Raw genomic sequence first — 8,604 nt, 5'->3', positions numbered from 1 at the left:
CTAGTATTTGTAAATCTGGTTAATGGAATTGCAATTACGGTTTCTTTTTGTGTTGATTTGAATATAGTGGGTTACATTTGGTATGTTGGAGATGTCTTTGTGATTTCTAATGGAAGGAACAATGGTATGTTAAACTGTGGTATGTTGAAATGTATTATATGACCTATAAATTTACTAAAGCATTATCTGAATTCTATCCAGAACTAGAATCCTGGTACAAGGTAAGGTACTAATCCTAATTCTAGACGCTTTTCATCTAAAGTGCAGAAACTGCTTCTCAAAACATACTACAATCTTGATTCACTAATGGTAACAATATCCTACACCCAAACACTATAACCGAGTCTAAGTTTGTTAACAAAAGGTATAACAAGCAGTAGATCATCTGTCAAAGCCGTAATAACTTGACTCAAGATTGAGTCCGATGAAACCTACATGGTTCCACTGACCCACAAAACTACTTGGTGCTGGTGGAGGCATATACACATCTAATGCTAATCTAGAATGTATTCTGACCACTGAATTGTGTTGACTCAACGAGTTAATTACAAATGACTGATTAACAAACAAATATCAAGCAAAGAATTTAAAGAACCAATATTTTTATGAAACTAAACCAAGCAAAATAATACCAATATCCTCAATATTTTAAAAAATAATTAATCAAAATAAACAATTTCTAAAAAAAAAACCACATTATTCAAAAGTTTCGTTGATTATCTGCTCAACTAAAATCATCACATATGGATCTGGTACTCGTGTTGCAGTATTAGCAGGATTTGCTGGAACTTCAAGTACCTTTTGCTCTAGAGGTGTCTCCCTGGGTATTTCTGGTGCGCCAGACACAGTTTCACCAACAGGCTCATTCGAAGGAATGGGAGCATGGACACCATCCATTTCAACAGAAGCAGAAGCAGGAAGAGTAAGATTGTCAACGTGATCTTGAACTTCATCTAACAGGGGCATGTCAGGAACCTTACACACGCCATGAATAGTTATGGTGATCCTTAGCTTTGTAGGTACAACCATTACTATCCTTGGAGTTGTTTTAATCCTCTTATTGGAACTCATTTTCTTCCTCTAATATATCAATCTATCTTCTATGCTGGTGTGGTATATATATATATTGAAAAAACCCTAATTTTTTCTAGGTTAGGAGCATTATCTCCAATTACCTAATTTAGTTGTATTCCGCATATCACTCTCAAATAAACAAAATATAACAGTTTCCATATTGATAAATATATTCTCATATACGCGTACAACACCACATTGATTTTAGTATATTATATGATTTATCTAAATACGGAAAAATAGCACGAAAAAATTGCGTAAACACAACCATGTTGATTGAGTACATATATGCTTTATCTTACAGTAGATCATAATCATGTACTCTTCGCTAATGTGCATGCCTTGGCTAAACTCTTGCCAAATTTGTAGGTATCTGAAGTATCTCTCTCCATGATTCGCCATGCCTAATCTTCTCTGAACAAATTTCTATTTTTGGTGTAATTCCCTCGGTAATTCACACCTACTCAAAGCCATGCGCAACAATTCCGTCCAGCCAAGCGCTATAACCATGCCCAAATTCTCTTTTGGCTTTCGTATATTGGTCAACATCATAAATTACAGCTATATATGATTGGCAATAGAAATATATATTGGGATCATTTTTATCTTCAAAAGATTAATATACTATGGTCATAATCCTAATTTCTTGTCTTCAAAAGATTAATATACTATGGTCATAACCCTAATTTTTAAATTTGCAATGGACATATAAATAGAATGTTGATAAACTGGAATAAATCTCACACAAACACGTGAAAATATCCGTTTCTTGTTTAATCATGGATTTTTAAATAAGGCATGCTGATTAAGGATGCGACCATTGGCCAAACGGTGTAACGGTTCGCACCCCTTCGTATTACGCTTCACATTAACTGAATAGATTTTGAAACACCAAAATACGTGAAAATTCCAACATGTGTGTTGTGTGGGGACACATATTGCATCCATTGGATGTCTATATAAGCATTCAACAAAAATGAAATTCTTCTACATTAAAAAAAATATTTCACCAGTAATAGTAATGGAAATGTTGTCGGATTTAACTCTCGAGATACTACACCTCCTCCAAAGTACAGAAGGTATTTTGGCAAGCAAATGTGTATGCAAAGAGTGGAATTCTGTCCTTGCAGACAAAAGAATGGGACTCATTTTCGGTTTCACTCAAAAAGTGACAAAAGAAAAAGTTACGCAACTCTTCTACAGAGAACAAATTGAGGAGGAATATTACTACACGATGATGGGAGATTTCTATCAGATGTTATTTGGAAACAATGGTACCTGGAATATTATCCGATCCTATGATGAAAACATGTCACACCAAATCGTTGGATCTTGTAACGGTCTGGTATGTTTTTATGTTTCACACCACGGCATACAAGATCCTATCTATATTATGAATCCAACAACGAGTGAGCACCTCCATCTGCCACAAATATGCGATCCAACACAAACGCCACAAATTAGTTGGGATCCACGATTCGTCATAGGGGGGTTCAGCTATTGTCAACATACCGGTGAATACAAAGTAGTTCGAATTCAAGTGGACGGTAAAGTGGACGTACACACTCTAGGCGACAACAGGGGATGGAGGAACATCGGATATTTTCCTTTTAATTTTTGGGATTCAGGTGTGTACGCACATGGTTGTATTTTTTGGATAAATCATTATTTTTATGACAATATTCAGATAGTATCTTTCAATTTGGACAATGAGACATTCCAGTCACATTCGCCACCCCCGCATCGTATTTATGAGAATGGTGGTTTCATTACTCCAAAACTTGGAATGGTCTTGTCTGGAGTTCGCCTTTTATTTTACAACATTCACGATATTTATGATCTCCGGATTGATTTTTGGGCACCCATTTCGGATAATGATATTCATGCACAGGCACCCGGTGTAGAATGAAATTGGGAACTTAAGAGGAGCATTGTCTTGGAAGAGCCTTCGAATCTATGGTGGCCGCCTTATAAGCTTATAGCCTTGGGAAAGAACAACGAAGTCCTATTGCAAAACAACCGTTGTTTAGAGCGTTATAATGAACTCACCAGAACTTTGACAGAAATTGCGGAGATAAGGTGGGAAAAGGTTAGAGTTATTCCTCATATGAAGACCGCCGTATCGTTGAGGAATTTCGGAGGACAATCGGAAACATGTACTGACGATGATCATGCCACAAACATATTCCGAGTGTAGTGTTTTTGTTTTTGTTTTGATTAGAGTAATGTAGTTTGGTGTTTAATATATATATACTATATATTTTTAAAAGTACTATTTCTCATCTTTGATTATTTTTTTTCGTATCTTGTTTGGACTAAAATTTGTTTTTGAAATCTGAAGAATCAGAGTTGGTCTTATTTTGGGTAATAATGGTTGGTATTTTCTTTAATGGAGTTAATGCTTTTAAACATATTCCCGACTAATTTAGAGGGGTGTTTTCTTTTATGGTGGTCAATTTGGTATATAGGGAGGCATTTCTGTATTCCAGTTGTATTTATGGTTATAAATTTTGCGAATTTATAGGGAGACTTTTATGCGTTCATTATTGTAGAAAATCTGATCTCAAAGACTTGATGAAAGTAACACAGAACTAAAACTCAAACAATCTTCTCTTGATTGATGTATTTCGACTCATGGATTGATGTATCTCGACTCATAGCTCAACAGCCTATTTATATGAGTAACAAACTTGACTCTCAAGAAAAATAACTTTCCAAACATAATCAAACTCTAACAAAGAAACTTCTAGACAATTCTCACGTAAATAAACTCTTAAAACCAGTAATACTTGCAACCCAAATAAACTTCTATAAACCGTACCATGTCAACAAGAGTTGTTGATCCATTCACTTCATGTCAACTGTACCAGTTGACTCAACCATATTGGTTTATTCTTCATGTCAACTATACCAGTTATTCTTCATAGTATCTTGGTTTATTCTTCAACAATTATAATAAAATCCGAGAGGGGAAAAGAAAAATGTAAAAAGAAGTGAAAATTTGAGATGCAAATGGTATAAGTGATTGATAGACAAATCAATGCTGATATTCTTGAAAATGCACACGAATGAAAAAGATTTTGTGACTAATCGGGATTCTTTTTGTAGACGAATTATTGATTTGAAACTGGTGTTTGACACCAAAACACAAAACTAGAACATAAATGGGCAAAAAGAGAGATACATAAATTATGGTACCATTATCCCAAATTTGTAGTGATAAATTCACGTTTTGTATTTTATGGATAGTTCCTGTTTTATATTATCAACCAATGCCGTTGTAAATATTAAGATGTTGTCGTGACGGGTATTCTAATTCCAGGAGGTCAGCATTAGTGAATTGGTGTCTTTTCATACCTACTTCATGACGTAATGGTTATCCTTTAGATTTTGTTTCCTTTTAAATAAAAATTCAGTTATAGGTTTAAGATATAACCGCTTATAAGATAAAACGGGCAAATATGCTTTACTTGCCTGCTCATTAAGGACGCGACCTTTCAAAGATAAAACATGCAAATATGCGTTACTTGTCTGCTCATTAAAGACGTGATCTTTCAATAGTTGGATCTTGCAATGTTCTGGTATGTTTTTATGTTTCACACCACGGCATACAAGATCCTGTATATGTTATGAATCCAGAAACTGGTGAGCACCTACATCTGCCACAACTATGCATCCCAATTATTGCACGAGATCAAGTACTTTCTTGGATCCTGTAATGGGGTTTCGGATACTGTCAACGTACCGATGAGTACAAGGTAGTTCGAATTCACATGGATGGTAAAGTTAAATACACACTCTAGGAGACAGAAAAGGATGGAGGAACATAGCATGGGAGATTCCTTAATTTTTCGGAGTTCAGGTGTGTACGCACATGGTTGTATTTTTGGAAGGATTGTTGTCAGTGGGATAGTGGCATAGTTTCTTTCAATTTGGACACGTTGAGACATTTCATCAACATTCGCGACCCCCGTATCATATTCCTAGGAGGGAATTCCCATCAGTTGGGATGGCTATGTTCGGAGTTCGCCTTTATTTTACTACATCCATGAGCCCTGCTGTGATGGGGGATTAATCAGCCCCGGAGATTTCGGGGCACCCATTTCCAAAAAAATATTCATACATGGGCACCTGGCGGAGAATGGAATTGGAATATAAGATAAGCATTTTCTTAGAAAAGGATGAGGATGAAGGGTGGCCGGCTGTTACCCGATAGCTTTGGGAAAAAAAACAAGGACCTCCTATTGTGGGCAGAATGGGCGTTTATTGCTACAATGCAACTCACCAGAACTTGGACGGAAATTTGGGGGGACACAACTGTGGTAAACAATCAAGGTTGCAATTATTCCTCATATGAGGAGCGCTGTCTCGTTGAGAATTTTGGTGGACAATCGGAAACATGTCTCATGATGTCCATGCCACTAACACATTCCTTGGGTTATCTATGTAGCATTTTTTTTCTTGTAGTTGTGTTGTTTTTTGTTTTTTTTTGTATTTATATTTGGATTTTTTTCCTATTGTACATTTATTCCTGGGTATGTAGCTTTTTTTTCTCTTTGTAGTTGTTTTTTTTTTTTTTTTTTTTTTTTTTTTTTTTTTTTTTTTTGGTGTTGGGATTATTTCTATGTTGAAATGTACAATTTAGTTGGGTCATTGTTTAACTAGACAACCTTTGGTATTTTCATTTTTTTGCGATACCCTATGGTCCAGCCTTCCGGGCCACCCCAACCCACCTAGGTAATTAGTCGAAAAGTGAAAAAATTATTGGGTATTTTCTAAGAGATCATGATTATTTTAGTTTGTTATGTCGGAAGGTATATATTAAATTAAAAAGGAAATTAGATAAACATGAAAATATTTCATTCCAATATCTCATTATACTGCTACAATATCTCAGTTTTTAGTAATATGGAATTGAAATATTCGGTTTGTAAATACAAGAATTGTGAATTAAGATTAATGATGGAAAACCTAAAAAATAGAGTTTTCAAATTACATTCAAGCATAGAAAAAAAACTAACATAGAGTATTAAGAGGGATTGTTGATATGAAATTGACGAGAGGATCCAAAAAACGTCCTAGACCGACGCAACCATTCGCCAAAGGTATATTGGATGTCTCCTCTCTCTCTCTGCTAGATATATATATAATATATATATATATAAGCTTATACTCGTATTTGCTTGTAGCATCACAATAAAAAAATCCTAAAAGCTTGGTAATTTTGTTTTTTTTTTGATATCTTCATCAGTATAATAGTGATGGGTATGTTGCCGGAATAAACTACCGTGACACTTCAGCGCCTCTAAACTACAGAGAAAGAAATCGTTTTAGCAAGCAAATGTGTATGCAAGAATGGATATATCCTTGGGGACAAAAGAATGGATCCTTTTTGTGTCACACCAAGAATGGGGAAAGATTAAAGTTACCCCCAACTCTTTTATAGAGAGGAGATTTCATCCCGATCGTAACAACCAACAAATGACGCCCGAAATGATGGAACCCATGATGATTGGACTATGTTGCACCCATAGTTGGATCTTGCAAGGGATGGCTGGTTTGTTTTATGTTTCACACCACGGCATATAAGATCCTGTATATATATGAATCCAAAAACTGGTGACCACCTCCATATGCCACAACGATGCATCCAATTGCAACGGATCAAGTACTTTCGTGGTATCACGATACAACGTAATGGATGGTTTCAGATATGTCAACGTACCAAATGAGTACAAGGTAGTTCGAATTCCACATGGATGGTAAAGTCCAAATACACACTTTAGGAGACAAGAGGGAATGGAGGAACATAGCATGGGAGATTCCTTAGACTTTTCAGAGTTCAGGTGTGTACGCACACGGTTTGTATTTTTTGGATAGACTGTTGTCAGCAACGATATTGGCATAATATCTTTCATTTGGACCGAGACGTTCCATCAACATTTGCTACCCCCGCATTCATATCCTGGGAGTGAATTTTGGATAAAATACTTACCCATCACTTGGGATGGTCATGTTCGGAGTTCGCATTTATTTACTACATCCATGAGGGAATTATCCGCCCCGGATAGATTTTGTGGGGCTCCCATTCCAAAGAAAATATTCATACAGGGACCTGGCGGGGATGGAATTGGAATTATGAGATAAGCATTTTTCTTTAAAGAGGATGAATGGCCCGACTCATAAACCCGATAGCCTTTATAAATAACAAGGAACTCTTAATTTTGGCCAGAAGAATAGGTGTTTATTGCGTTACAATACACTCACCAGAACTTGGACGAAAAATTTGGGGGGCACTACCGTGGGAAACAAGGGTTGAAATTATTCCTCACATGAGGAGCGCTTGTTCGTTGAAGAATTTTGGTGGAAATCGGAAACGTTACTCATGATGTCCATGCCACTAACACATTCCTAGGTTATCTATGTAGCTTTTTTTCTTGCAGTTGTGTTTTTTTTTTTTGGTATTTGGATTTTTTTCTATGCTGAAATGTACAATTTATTCCTTGGGTTATCTATGTTGCTTTTTTTGTTTTCCTTGTATTTTTTTTGTTTTTGTTTTGGTGTTTGGATTTTTTTCTATGTTGAAATGTTCAATTTCGTGCATCAACATGAAAGTGTTGCCGCTAAATGTTGGGTCATTGTTTAACTAGCCAACATTTGGATTTTTCCTTTTTTTGCGTTACACTTATGGTCCAGTCGGCCGTGCCACCCCAACCGACCTAGGTAATTAAATTAAAAAGGAAATTAGATAAATATGAAAATATTCATTCCATATATCTCATGAGATCATAATTTATTTTAGTTTGTTATGTTCGTTATGTATATTAGATTAAAAAGAAAATTAAATAAACATGAAAGTATTCATTCCATATCTCCTTATACTGATAGAATATTCGATGTAAATACCAAAGAATAGGTGATTTAAGATAATGATGGAAAACCTAAGAAATTAGGGTTTTCCTTAGAAATATATATAAATTACACCAAGCATAGAAAAAATTAACATAGAGTATTAAGAGGAAAAAATGAGTTATGCTAAGAGGGACTGTAGAGATGAAACTGAAGAGAGAATCCAAAGATATCCTCGACTGATGGCTGGTCCTCGTAAATTGAGGATTATCATTATTGTGGACGGAATAACTACTGTTCCTGGTGTTCCTCTCGACGCTGTAATTAGTTCTGTTGTCAGTAGTGTTGATAATGATGATGTTCCTATTTATGCTGATGTTATTCCTGGTGTTCCTCTGGACGCTGTAATCAGTATCGTTGAGGATGCTGATGTTCCTACTGTAAATGATGATGCTCCTTCTTCTATTATTGAAATTATTGATGAAGATCGTCCCGATGTTCCGGATATGGCAGATAATCCAAAAGTTAACAAGCATGATCTTAACAAGCATGTGGAGCCTGATGAAGCAGAAAATGACAAATCTGAGGATGACAAGGCGCCCAAGCTTGCTGGTTGGAGTGATCATGTTCACCTCAGCATTGCAAGAAGAATTGTTTGAAGATGGGGGATGTTTCATTTGA

This window comes from Papaver somniferum, chromosome 3, assembly GCF_003573695.1.
Source record: "Papaver somniferum cultivar HN1 chromosome 3, ASM357369v1, whole genome shotgun sequence".
Classification (NCBI taxonomy): Eukaryota; Viridiplantae; Streptophyta; class Magnoliopsida; order Ranunculales; family Papaveraceae; genus Papaver; species Papaver somniferum.
The sequence above is the reverse complement of the archived record's forward strand: the minus strand, read 5'-3'. Positions refer to the sequence as shown.